The 14,694-nt window shown below is 39.0% G+C and overlaps 1 long non-coding RNA gene across 1 annotated transcript; it reads right to left on the bottom strand.

The window, feature by feature from the left end:
• Positions 1-3,697: 3,697 nt before the first annotated feature.
• Positions 3,698-14,292, bottom strand: LOC147367057 (uncharacterized). The gene is made up of 2 exons (XR_015169757.1): positions 13,394-14,292; positions 3,698-6,308 (listed from the first exon to the last, which is right to left on the bottom strand). It is a non-coding gene; the product is annotated as an uncharacterized LOC147367057 (long non-coding RNA).
• Positions 14,293-14,694: the final 402 nt, after the last annotated feature.

The raw sequence follows: 14,694 nt of genomic DNA, 5'->3' as shown, positions 1-14,694 counted from the left end.
AAACAACAGGCTGGTTCCAAATAGGAAAAGGAGTACATCAAGGCTGTATATTGTCACCCTGCTTATTTAACTTATATGCAGAGTACATCATGAGAAATGCTGGGCTGGAGGAAGCACAAGCTGGAATCAAGATTGCCAGGAGAAATATCAGTAACCTCAGATATGCAGATAATACCACCCTTATGGCAGAAAGTGAAGAGGAACTAAAAAGCCTCTTGATGAAGGTGAAAGAGGAGAGTGAAAAAGTGGGCTTAAAACTCAACATTCAGAAAACAAAGATCATGGCATCTGGTCCCATCACTTCATGGGTAATAGATGGGGAAACAGTGGAAACAGTGTCAGACTTTATTTTTTTGGGCTCCAAAATCACTGCAGATGGTGACTGCAGCCATGAAATTAAAAGACGCTTACTCCTTGGAAGAAAAGTTATGACCAACCTAGATAGCATATTAAAAAGTGGAGACATTACTTTGCCAGCAAAGGTCCGTCTAGTCAAGGCTATGGTTTTTCCAGTGGTCATGTATGGATGTGAGAGTTGGACTGTGAAGAAAGCTGAGTGCCAAAGAATTGATGGTTTTGAACTGTGGTGTTGGAGAAGACCTTGGAGAGTCCCTTGGACTGCAAGGAGATCCAACCTGTCCATTCTGAAGGAGATCAGCCCTGGGATTTCTTTGGTGGGAATGATGCTGAAGCTGAAACTCCAGTATTTTGGCTACCTCATGCAAAGAGCTGACTCATTGGAAAAGACTCTGATGCTGGGAGGGATTGGGGGCAGGAGGAGAGGGGGACGACAGAGGATGAGATGGCTGGATGGCATCACTGACTCAATGGACGTGAGTCTGGGTGAACTCCGGGAGTTGGTGATGGACAGGGAGGCCTGGCGTTCTGCGATTCATGGGGTCGCAGAGAGTCAGACACGACTGAGCGACTGAACTGAGCCGAACTTAACTGCCTTTTCTTAGCCTTTTGGTAATGTTTTACATATAAACTTACGTGGTGGTTCAATATGCTTTTTCCAGTGGAAGTTCTGGAAAAAGGTATCTGTTTGTTGATTTTAGTTGTAGGTTGACTGATTTCATTTTTACTGTTGCCTGAGGTGGAGTAAAGGAATCATGTTTGCCCTGATGTCAATACATAACTTCTTTCCTTTTCATTTTGAACAGGGTACACAAAGAGATAAGCTACTGTTCATCTCCTAGTTCTATGTTACTGAGATCAGTGTACAAATGCTTCCATTTATAGGTTCGGTTTAGCTTTCAAAAAAAAGAAGGAACTCTAAGTATTGAATTACTGAAGATTTCTCATAACAGTCAACAAGAGAATAAAGACTGATTTTTTTTTTTCTATCAGTGAGGATGAATATCCATTTCACTAGGGGAAAACACACTCTTCAATTCTTCCCCCAGCCTTGGTGTCTCCTTAGAAAGTATCACAGTTCAGAAAATGTTTAAACAGTCAACGCTATCACCTTTTATTCAAAGGTAAACCACTCTTTGAAATCTCTACCACGTAGTAGTGAATGCAAGGTAGATAGAAAAATGTAAAAACATAGTTCTAATAAGGTAAATTTAACTATGAACCAATTCTGTCCGATTTGAGCAAAAGCCAATGTTTGAATTATTTCAGAAATCAAAACAGTATTCTGTCTCAATAAACTCCTTGCCCATTCCACACTGGAAAGGTTAACAATAGCATCACATTGACTCACTTCTATGGATTTCACTCAACTGTATTATAGTGTATGCCATTCTTAGAAGAGTTGTAGAATTCTCACCCATGGAGGCATGAAAAGCATCTGTGATATTCTCCATTTCTTTCTTGTTGCAGAACTGCAAGGGACATGTCATTTTGGGGAACAAATCTAGCCATTCTTTTATTCATAAAGGTTTTGAAATGGGTTACTGTGGTGACCTGGAAAGAGGAAAACTTTGTGGTTAGAGGCAAGACCGGGAGAGGTGGCAGTAGTGGGAATTTACTTCTCATTCTATATCATATATTTGTACCTTTTCAATTCTATATGTTGTGCGTGTATAATATATTTAAATGAGTTCTCTTTGAAGTTATTTTTAAACAGTAATTTTTATGTTAGGGCCCAATTACATTTGGAATAAATGCAAGCCAGAGTGTAACAATAGGATGTACCACTGCTCCAGATAGAAAAAATTGATTTACATTTTAAACAATTTCTTTTTTCTTTCATTCATTCAACAAATATGTAGATAATAACTCTGCCAATAATCATGTAAATAAGCTGATGAAGATCGCGGTGGGGCCGTAAGGGATTCTGCACAGAGAATGGAGAGAGGGGGTTTACTGAGATTATACCATCTGCACACGAACTAATAAAGCCATCATACAGGTGAAGAGAGAGTGAGATTTGCTATAATCTTGCTGAGATTCAATTAGTTGCCAGAAAAGTACACTCTGAAAAACACTGAAATGGGTAAAAAAAATGATGACGCATTTTGTCAAATATCTGTCATGCTTCTTTCTCTGCTGCCGAGGTGACATTTTTCATCCGTATGCTTCTTGTGCTGTCTTCCTAAATTATGATCCTTGTCTTAGAGTCTGAAGAGGGGGAGTCAAGGGAGGATTCCTTGTATTTTACTAGTACTTATCGAGGCAAATAATTTGAGGAACTTCTAAATAACTTTATAATTGATTCCAAAGAAAATTGTTTCTTATATCATTGTTTAGATATAAAGCAGATAAAAGACAAATTTGTGACCAAATGTGGTTCATAGCTTCTAAACTGCTAAGTATCATAAAAAAAAGCATTCTCATTGTCTTCAACACTTAAAAAAAAGTTATACCTTTGAGTGCAAACAAACAGAAAACAAGCCCTGCAAGGCTTGCTTCAGTTAAATGCAAGGGCGTGGCTGTTTGCTCCAGTTCTTACTATTAATTACCAAGATGCAAAGGGTAAGCTTGACAACAGAGTTCAAAACACTGAATAAACTTGATTTGAGGGCAGAACATAGGAAATCACATAAAAAGATAAATGCAAAATCTTTTAAGTTTTTTTCTGTTTGTCCTTTGTCTTGAGGAGGATGAAGAGAAATACTTTTCTAAAGCACAACTATTAAATTATCTTTCATATCTATTTTCCCCACTCAAATACTGTTAGAGTTACCTTCTACTATTTCTTTTCAAAACCAATATTTCCATTTCATTAAAAACTGCTTGACCTTCTAAGAAAAGCCCAAAGGCTATAAGAGAAATTTAACCACATTCTTCTCATGTTTGTAGTAAACTTCATAAATTCAGAGAAGTAAACTTTTTATAATATAAATAAATTTTACATCAAAATGACCTTTTGATATCATTATTTAGCATGTTTTTTAAGATATCAGATTTAATAGGGAGTTCTTATTCATTCCAGTAACACAGGGAAGCTAATGCAATTTTCCTATGGATTAGAGTTTTTATTTTGGAACCAGTGACTCACATTATATGCCTAGAGAGGAATGAGAACAGCTTGATGGAACCAAATGAGATAAGAAGGATCAAGTTCTCAACTAAGCATCTAGTAATAATGTAATGAGTATTTTCAAATCAGAGCTTTCCTAACTATAAAGTAGAAAAACATTGGAATTGGTGCACTGATCTGTGCAATATTGTTTTGCTAAATATAGCACTCTTTCAATTTCATTCAAAAAGCTTAGCTCACTTCTGTCAAATGACAAAAACAGCACAATTTAGTAATGAGGTTGATGATTTTATTCAAGGGAAAATAATCCATGGATTGTGGGGAATACAGTGCCTCATAAACAGTAGAATGCTTCTGGATGGATTTTGAGCCAGAGCAAATTTTATAGAACGTTCATAGAGACAATGCGGAAGTGGACATGAGTGGCTAGGAGATCTGGGATTTCCTTGCAAGGCTGGCAGGTCTTATTTTCTAGGATAAGCTGAGCTGGACGATTGTGACTGGGGGATGTTAGATCTCCTTGATTGGAGTTTCCCATAAAGTGCAGACTGACTTAGGTTTTGATCTGTAACATGGGCCAGGCCACTGGGGTAGCCTGCATTTTGTGGGTCCTGATCCATATATGAGGGATTGGGGTGAATTGGGAGATTGGGATTGACATATATATACACTATTGAAAGAAGAAGAAGAAGTAAAAGTCGCTCAGCCATGTCCAACTCTCTGCGACCTCATGGACTATACAGTCCATGGAATTATTAAATAGATAATTAACGAGAAGTTCCTGTATAGGTCAGGCAACTCTACTCAGTGCTCTGTAGTAACCCAAATGGGAAGGAAATCCAAAAATAAGGGAATATATGTGTGTGTATATATATATATATATATAAATATATATACACAGCTGGTTTACTTTGCTGTACAGCCGAAACTAACACAACATAGAGAACAACTATCCAATAAAAATTAATTAAAAAAACAAATGAAAAACTTCTAAAATGTTTCAGTGAATAAGTTTTAGCAGTTCAACTTTATAACAATTATAAATAAACCTGTTACATTTTTTCTGGACAATGCAGCATTGATATTTTTTAAAACAAGTAAATTTTTTATTGACTGCAAAGTAGAAACTAAAAGAATTAGCTATCACTTCATTGTTTACCTGATAACAACCTACCCTGCGATATTAGCTGTAACATAAAGAGCAAACAGTTTGAGGAACTCACACAAAACTCTGTAACAGTGGGCAAAATTTTATATTACAGAATGTTTACTTTCATGTATTATATATTTAAATACATTCTTAACATAGCTTATTTTTAATGATAACATTTTTAAAGTAGTTTTTAAAATTAGCTTTGATAAGAAACACATGTTGAGTGAACATTCTCTTTCCCACCTCTATTAACTCCTCCCCACCCCGACCTCAGGTTCGCAGGACAATCAGCTTCTTGAGTAAGGAATTCTATACATACCTAAGCATTATGTATGTATGTGACACCTTGGTTACACAGGGGTGTGATTAAACTTTATATTTTCTTCCTCTTGTCCATTTGACATTAATTCAACAGGCTTTATTTTCCTGTTCCTGGATGAACGCTCAGCAGCTAACACAGGACACATTCTTAGTTCAGTGATTTGTTCAGTCATGCATTAACAAACTCCAGAACTAACTTAAGGCTTCTTACTGCCACCACCCCATTCCCTTTGGTATTTTTATTATTATAAATTAATTTCTACTGTGGTATAGTTGCTTTACACTCTTGTGTTAGCTTCTACTGCATAGGAAAATGAATCAGCTGTACAAGTAAATATATCCCCTTCCTTTTGTTTTCTTCCGTTTAGGGCACCGCAGTGCATTAAGGAGAGTTTCCTGCACTGTGCAGTATGCTCCCATCAGTCATCTATTTACATAATATCAGTAGTGTATCGCTTCTCTTTGAAAGTGGTGGCTTCCTAGAGGACTGCAATAGCCATCTTCAAATAAACCTACTCATAAATCCTCCCTCCTCCCTATACTCTATTTTTAAACCATGATTTTAAACACATGTGTTGTCATTCCCAGACCCACGTAGAATTTTTCTTACCTGATCATCTTTGGTCCCATCTACTACAACAGATTACTCTGTGTTTTGGAATGAAAGATGGGGCAAGAAGAACTAGACAAGGCTTTGATAAAACTTTTTTTCACATCAGCATCACAATTATACTGGCTAGAGCTGAAGGAAAAGTAGATGATGAAATCTTTAAGAGATACTTTCTATAATGTATATTTAGTACTCTCTTTCCTGCACTGCCTTGCACAGTGATGTTAGTATTCAACACAGTCTTATTATCTGATTAACACTACTTTAGCCACCAACTGATGAGAACAGAGGAAAGGGAGGAAGTAGGTGATTAAACAGTTAATCTCCCTAGGGGATCAGAGAGAAAAAATATGGGAGCCCTAGTATGTTAATGATCACCCAAGAAATTACCCTTACTTAACAACAAAACCAAACAGGCTTGCCTAGCAACAAAACCAAGCAGATTTGCTTAACAACAAAACCATGCAACGGTAGCATGAGACATGCCCCAAACCATAGAACAGTGGTGAAATGATACATACCCATTGGAGTCAGCAAGTTAGTGATCCTTTCGGTTCAGTTCAGTTCAGTCATTCAGTCATATTTGACTCTTTGCGACCCCATGGGCTGCATCACGCCAGGCTTCCTTGTTCTTCACCAACTCCTGGAGATTGCTCAGATTCATGTCCTTTGAGTTGGTGATGCCATCCAACCACCTCATCCTCTGTCGATCCCTTCTCCTCCTGCCTTCAATCTTTCACAGCATCAGGGTTTTCCACTGAGTCAGTTCTTCACATCAGGTGATTCTTTAGCAGCTTTTTCCACATGTATGAAACAGAAATATAGGGAAAAGGTGACACTGAAACCTGACATGACTTACTACATTCTAGTGTATGTTACTGCCTCATCAAAAAAGCAAGAGAGTTCCAGAAAAACATCTATTTCTGCTTTATTGGCTATGCCAAAGCCTTTGACTATGTGTATCACAATAAACTGTGAAAAATTCTGAAAGAGATGGGAATACCAGACCACCTGACCTGCCTCTTGAGAAACCTGTATGCAGGTCAGGAAGCAACAGTTAGAACTGGACATAGAACAACAGACTGGTTCCAGATAGGGAACGGAGTACACCAAGGCTGTGTATTGTCACCCTGCTTATTTAACTTTTATGCAGAGTACATCATGAGAAATGCTGGGCTGGAAGAAGCACAAGCTGGAATCAAGATTGCCGGGAGAAATATCAGTAACCTCAGATATGCAGATGACACCACCCTTATGGCAAAGTGAAGAGGAACTCAAAAGCCTCTTGATGAAGGTGAAAGAGGAGAGTGAAAAAGTTGGCTTAAAGCTCAACATTCAGAAAACGAAGATCATGGCATCTGGTCCCATCACTTCAAGGGAAATTGATGGGGAAACAGTGGAAACAGTGTCAGACTTTATTTTTTGGGACTCCAAAATCACTGCAGATGGTGATTGCAGCCATGAAATTAAAAGACGCTTACTCCTTGGAAGGAAAGTTATGACCAACCTAGATAGCATATTCAAAAGCAGAGACATTACTTTGCCAACAAAGGTTTGTCTAGTCAAGGCTATGGTTTTTCCAGTGGTCATGTATGGATGTGACAGTTGGACTGTGAAGAAAGCTGAGCACCAAAGAATTGATGCTTTTGAACTGTGGTGTTGGAGAAGACTCTTGAGAGTCCCTTGGACTGCAAGGAGATCCAACCAGTCCATTCTAAAGATCAGCCCTGGGTGTTCTTTGGAAGGAATGATGCTAAAGCTGAAACTCTAGTACTTTGACCACCTTGTGCGAAGAGTTGCCTCATTGGAAAAGACTCTGATGCTGGGAGGGATTGGGGGCAGGAGGAGAAGGGGATGACAGAGGATGAGATGGCTGGATGGCATCACTGACTCGATGAACGTGAGTCTGAGTGAACTCCAGGAGTTGGTGATGGACAGGGAGGCCTGGCGTGCTGCGATTCATGGGGTCGCAAAGAGTCAGACACGACTGAGCGACTGAACTGAACTGAACTGCCTTTTTGCTTATTTCCGTAGCATCATGACAGTTCTGGTTGGGCCACATAGGGTCAAAAACTCCCCTGCCCAACATGGAGGAAGAACTGATGACAGAAGCTTAGCGTCTACTCAAGAGAGAGGAAGAAGGTGGCTTTCTTCCCTCCCCACTCTTCCTTTGATTACAAAAATGTAGCCCACTAAGCTCTCAGTGCAGCATTCCCTTACCCTCTTGCTTGTATCTCTCACAACTATCCAAAACTAATACAGTTTCTTTCATTTAGTAATATGCATTGAAGTTTCCTCTATGTATTCTTATGACTTGATAGCTTTTTTTTTTTTTTTAATGCTGTACTGTATTCCATTGTCTGGATGTACCATAGTTAATTTATCCATTTTCCTACTGAAGGACACCTTGGTTGCTTCCAAATTTTGGCTATTATGAATAAAGATGCTATAACATCCATGTGCTATTTTCTGTATGGAAACAAATTTTGAACTCCTTTGGAGTAAATACCAAGGAGTGTGATTGCTGAATCACATGGTAGAAGTATATTTAGTTTTGTAAGAAACTGACAAACTGTTTTCAAAGTGGCTGTACCATTTTCATTCCCACAAGCGATGAAAAACAAAGTCCTGTTGCTCTCCATCCCCAGCAGCATTTGATGTTATCAGTGTTCTGGAGTTTGGCCATACTAACCGTTGTGTGATAATATCTCATTATTTACCTTAATCCGCATTTCCCTGCTGACATATGAAGTGAGCATCTTTTTATGTGCTTCTTTGCCACCTGTATATATCTTTGATGATGTATCCATTTTGATCTTTTGCCCATTTTTAAAGACACTGTTAATTTACTTATTGTTGACTTTGAACTCTTTGTTTGTTTTAGGTAATAGTCCTCTATCAGTTACATCTTTAGCAAATATTTTCTCCTAGTCTGTGGCTTGCCTCCTTATTCTCTTGACAATGTCTTTCAAAGAACAGAAGTTTTAAATTTTAATGGTCTAGCTTATCAATTGGAGAAGGCAATGGCAACCCACTCCAGTACTCTTGCCTGGAAAACCCTATTGACGGAGGAGCCTGGTAGGCTGCAGTCCATGAGGTCGCTAAGAGTCGGGCACGACTGAGCGACTTTACTTTCACTTTTCACTTTCATGCATTGGAGAAGGAAATGGCAACCCACTCCAGTGTTCTTGCCTGGAGAACCCCAGGGACAGAGGAGCCTAGTGGGCTGCCGTCTATAGGGTCGCACAGAGTCGGACACGACTGAAGTGACTTAGCAGCAATAGCAGCAGCAGCTTATCAATTGTATGTTTTATGAATCACATCTTTGGTGCTGTGTTAAAGTCATCACCATATGCAAGGTCATTTAGATTTTCTCCTCCGTCATCTTACAGGAATTTTATGGTTTTGCTTTCTTACATTTAGGTCTATAGCTCATTTTGAGTTAACATATTTTGTTGGATCTATATCTAAGTCTTTTATTTTTGGTGATACTAATATAAAGGGTAATGTGTTTTTTGTTTCAAATTCTACTGTTTTTGTATATGTACCATGTATCCTGCAACCTCAGTTTAATCACTCAATTAATTGATTAGTGGACTTTTTTCTCTCAGCACTTTAAATATTTCATTTCACTCCCTTCCAGGTTGTATGCCTCTGAGAAGTGGGATGTAATTTTTATTTTTTCTCCTCTATGGGTAAGATGTTTTTCCCTCTGGCTTCTTTGAAATTTCTTCTTTGTCTTTGATTTTCTGCAACTTGAACATGACCTAGTTCTTTTGACGTTTACTTTGCCTGATGGTCTCAGCTTCCTGGGTCTGTGGTTTGGTGTCTAACATTAATGGGGGGAAATTCTCAATCATGATTGCTTCATGTGTTCTTCTGTTCCTTTCTTTCTTCTCCTCCTGTTAGCCTCATTAGGCACATATTACACCTTTTTAGTTGTCTCACTTGTCTTGGATGTTCTGTTCCAATTTTTTCAGGCTTTTTTCTCTTTACTTCTCAGTTTTTGAAGCTTCCGCATATCTTCAAGCACAGAAATTCTTCCCTCAGCCCATCAAAGGCATTCTTTATTTCTGTTACAGTCTTTTTTTGTTTGTTTGTTTTTTTTTGAGCTCTAGCATTTCTTTTTATTTTCAGAATTTCCATCTGTCTGCTTACATTGCCTGCCTATTCTTGCATGCTGTCTACTTTTTATATTAGAGCCCCTAGCGTATGAATGGTAGTTGTTTTATTGATAGATTCACAGTGAGATAATTCTAACATCTCTGCTTTATCTGGGTCCGGTTCTGATGCTTGGTCTAGTTCTTCCAACTGTGTTTTTTGCCCTTTAGTATACCTTGCAAGTTTTTTGTTGAAAGTTAAGTTTGGTACACTGAATTTTAAAAACTGCTATAAATGAGCCTTTGGGCTTCCCAGGTAGCTCAGTGGTAAAGAACCCACCTGCCAATGCAGGAGATGTGGGTCCGATCCCTGGGTCAGGCAGAATCCCTGAAGAAGTAAATGGCAACCCACTCCAGTCTTCTTGCCTGGGAAATACCATGGTCAGAGGAGCCTGGCAGCTATAGTCCATGGGGTTGCAAAAGAGTCAGACATGATTTAGTGGCTAAACAGCAACTTAAATGAGCCTTTACTGATGTGATGGCAAACTGCGGGGAAGGGGAAGTCCTATGCTTAGGTCTCTGGTCTTTTGATGAGCCAGTACCAATGGCATGTGACCTACACAGGTGCCTCTTAGTTTTTTCCCAACCTTAGGTGGGACAGGATGTCTGGAGGGGGATGGAGCTGAGTATTTTCTTTCACTCAGGTCAGTTAGACTCTGATAAAACTCAGTAAGTTAGGCCTTTGATAAAGTAGTTTCTCTGAAGGGCAGACTTTCTTCAGAAGAATGAAATGCTATGTTGTATTTGAAATGGTTACTTTCCCCTCACCCTGCTGAAAGCCCAAGGATATTTTCTCTGATATTTACTGTGAGCACCTTCCTGGTAGAGCTCCAGGCAGACTGGTAAGTATTGAAGTGAAGAAGAAGAAGTAAAGTCGCTCAGTTGTGTCCGATTCTTTGCGGTCCCACGGACTGTAGCCTACCAAGCTCCTCTGTCCATGGGATTTTCCAGGCAATAGTACTGGAGTAGATTGCCATTTCCTTCTCCAGGGGATCTTCCCAACCCAGGGATCGAACCCGGGTCTCCCACATTGTAGACAGACGCTTTACTGTCTGAGCCACCAGAGAAGTCCTTTAAGCATTGAACATCCAGCAATTCACCAATTACAGCTCAGATTTTCCTACCCTGGCAATAATTCCATGGAGGTTTCTGATCCACTGAGTTGTATCTCCCTAATTCCTCTTTCCATTTTGGGGAGCAGTCATTTGTCCTGTGAACTCAGTTTTCTGACAGATCTAAGAAGACTTGTTTATTTTTCAGTTTGTTCACATTTTTACTTGTTGGTCAAATGGAGTGGTGACTTCTAAACTATTTGCATGCCAGACCAGAACCTAAATTACCTTTCATGGTCCAGTATTCCTATAAACAAAAGGAAAATGTGATTTTGGAACCACAGAACACATCTCAGGACTCAGTAGAGCATGGGTTCTTCTGTCTTGACACAGAAAGCATTCAATGAGAGGCAGAGTGACAGGTGAGGAAAGAGTTTACAGTAATCTAAAGAGACTGCATCGGAGAAGAAAATGGCACCCCACTCCAGTACTCTTGCCTGGAAAATCCCATGGATGGAGGAGCCTGGTGGGCTGCAGTCCATGGGGTCGCTAAGAGTCAGACACGACTGAGCGACTTCACTTTCACTTCTCACTTTCATGCATTGGAGAAGGAAATGGCAACCCATTCCAGTGTTCTTGCCTGGAGAATCCCAGGGACGGGGGAGCCTGGTGGGCTACTGTCTCTGGGGTCGCACAGAGTCGGATACGACTGAAGCGACTTAGCAGCAGCAGCAAAGAGACTGCATACTATATAATTTCAACTATATGACATCTGGAAAAGGCAAGCCATGGAGATTATAAAAAAAAAAAATCAATTGCAGACTTCCCTGGTGGTCCATTGGTTAAGAATCTATCTGCCAATGCAGGGGACTTGGATTCGATTCCTGTTCTGGGAAGATTCCACATACCACGGGGCCACTAAGCCTATGTGCCCCAACTACTGAGCCCATACTCTAGAGCCCCTTTGCTCTGTGACAAGAGAAGCCACCACAGTGAGAAGCCGGTGCACAGGAACTAGAGAACACCCCGCTGCTTGCTGCAGCTAGAGAAAGTCTGCACACAGAAACAAAAAGCCAGCACAGCCAAAAATAAATAAATTAAAAAAATGTTGTTTAAAAAGATCAGTTGCTAGGAAGCACAATATAGGGAGGAATGAATAGATAGAGCACAGAGGATTTTGGGCAGTGAAACTATTCTGTATGACAGTGAAATGGTAGACAACACATCATTACACATTTGTGAAAAAGCACAGAATGGAAAATACCAAGAGTGAACCTGAAAGCAACATGAACTTTGTGTGAAAATTATGTCAGTGCACGTTCATCCATTTTAAGAACTGGACCACTCTGGTGAGGGAGGTTGATTGGGGGGAAGCTGTGCACACAGGGAATCAGGGATATATGAAAACTGCTCAAATTTGCTATGAAACTGAAACCAAAAAAAAAAAAAAAGTCTTAAAATTAAAGTCTAACTAAAAGAAAAAAAAATGCTGGCAAAACAGAGTTCACTAGCTGGTTAGGCTATCTATTCCTGCAGAACAAATTACCCAAAACTTAATGACAAAACACTTTTAAAAAAATTATTTGTTTATGGCCACACCAACACATATGGGATCTTAGGTCCCTGACCAGAATCAAGTCTACACCGCATGCATTGGAAGCGCAGAGTCAACCACTAAGCATCAACAAGTCCCAATTTTTTTACTTTCCATGATTCCTTGGGTTGACTGGGGCTCAACTGTATATTTCTTCTTCTGGGATCTCAGTTGTGGCTGAAATGTCCATGACATATTAAGGTCTCTCTTCATACAGCTCTCTCACTGGCAAGGTGGCTGTACTTTTGATATGGTTAGCTTCTAAGAGAACATTCAAAGCATGTGAAGTGAATGCTGTAGATCTCTTTGGGTCTGTTCTGTGAAGTTACAGAGCATCACTTCTACCTAATTCTACTTGTCAAAATTACAGATTCAGGCCAGTTTAAAAGGGAGGGGAAATGGGTTCTGCCTCTCCGTGGAAGGAGTGGCAAAGAATTTGTGAACATTTAAAAACTACCATGCTATCTTTTATTCAACTGGTGACCACTTTTCAATCTGAATCACCCTGCGTATGTATACTTTTTTTGTCTTCAAAGTATAGCTGTCCATGATGAAAACAACATGGTGAATTAGAGAACTTTTCTGTGTAGAAATGTTTCATACTGGGAAGAAAAAAATGGCAGATTTAGAAATTTCATAGGCAGATTTAGGAATTTCATATCTTAATTGTGTAAAAGGAAACACTAGTAATTTTAGAGACAAACTGAAATAATTAAATATGTAATTAGGTTTCATAACATTGATATTTTTAACTTGATTGTCACATGGTGAAGGTATCATGAAGTTGAGAGAAATCAAGATAGGGGGCTCTCATTGAAGAGAGAATGTCCATTTTTATGATGAGTAAATCCTGCCTTAAAAAAGGAAGTTTTCTAGGAATTCCCTGGAGGTCCAGTGGAATTAGGATTCCATGCTTCCACTGCCAGGGCTACAGAGAACTAAGATCCCACAATCTGTGCTGCAGAAATAAAAAGGAAGTTTTCTGAAAAGAAGTGAAAATTTATCTCCACAATCTGAGAAGTATTTACTAATTATTCTGAAAATATTCCAGTGTCCTGGAAATTTTTTCTTACCTTTCTTTTCAGAAATTTTAGCATCTCTTTTACCCCAGGGCTTCTCTGATGGCTCAGATGGTAAAGAATCTGCCTGCAGTGCAGGAGACATGGGTTCGATCCCTGGGTCCAGAAGATCCCCTGGAAGAAGGCTTGGCAACCCACTCCAGTATTCTTGCCTGAAGAATTCCATGGACTGAGGAGCCTGGTGAGCTACAGTCCGTGGGTTGCAAAGATTCAGACATGATTGAGCAACTAACAATTTCATTTTCTCCTATATCATAGTCACATCAAATATATAATTTAAAACATTTTTTTAAATGGGAAAGAAGTCTGTATTCTTCTGTTGAATAATTCTGGCTTCTCTTCCATGTTATTCTTCTTAATGAATTCAGATGGAGCTTCAAAACTTATAAACTTTTCAAATTAGAACAATTGATTCTCAAATACTCTCATGATTGAGGAGAGTTCAAGGATCCTTCCTTAACAAAGAACCAAATCCAAGTGCAGGGGACAGTGAGTAAGTCAAAGTCTTCTGCTGAGGGTAGAATTCTCCTGTGACTAGTAGTGTCTGAAATGAACACGATTACTTCACTTTTGATTTTCTGCTGGCATTTCTAATTGTAAGTATCAGAGAAATAATAAAAAACAAAGTGGTAATGTGCCACCTTGTGGATGCACATGGAATGGAACGATTGTAGGATTTTTTTTTTTCCCCATGATGAGAATTTAACATTGTATTTTTATGCTTTTTCCAATTATATAAGCAATAATTGTTCGTGGGAAAACTCAGAAAGGGTGATCTTAGGTCCACAACCATCAGAGGTGGATGGCTCCCCAGAATTCTAGAGATTCTTCATGTTCTTCTGGATTTAGCAAGTTTCAGGCTCTCAGTCTGTCTCCTTTTCTGCAAAATAATACTGTTAGACAAGATTAGTAAATTTCAAGCTGTGTGTTTTAGTTTCATTATAAATATATATTTTATGAACTTAGTTCATACAATATTTTTCTTATAATATATTGATACTTTCTGGAAGTAGTATGTTATAAAAATGTATACAGTAATATGAACCAAATTTGGAGGTATTAGAGATTGTTAATGCATTAATGTTTCCTCATTGAAAAAACTTACAATATAAAAGTGGTCAAATAGGAGATGGCAAGAGTGAACGTTGATATTTTAGGAATCAGTGAACTAAAATGGACTGGAAAGGGTGAATTTAACTCAGATGACCATTATATCTACTACTGTGGGCAAGAATCCCTTAGAAGAAACAGAGTAGCCATCACAGTCAACAAAAGAGTGTGAAATGCAGTACTTG

Source organism: Bos grunniens, chromosome 8, assembly GCF_055505025.1.
Source record: "Bos grunniens cultivar Pamir isolate PY7600 chromosome 8, Bosgru_T2T1.0, whole genome shotgun sequence".
Taxonomy (NCBI): domain Eukaryota; kingdom Metazoa; phylum Chordata; class Mammalia; order Artiodactyla; family Bovidae; genus Bos; species Bos grunniens.
The sequence above is the reverse complement of the archived record's forward strand: the minus strand, read 5'-3'. Positions and strand labels throughout refer to the sequence as shown.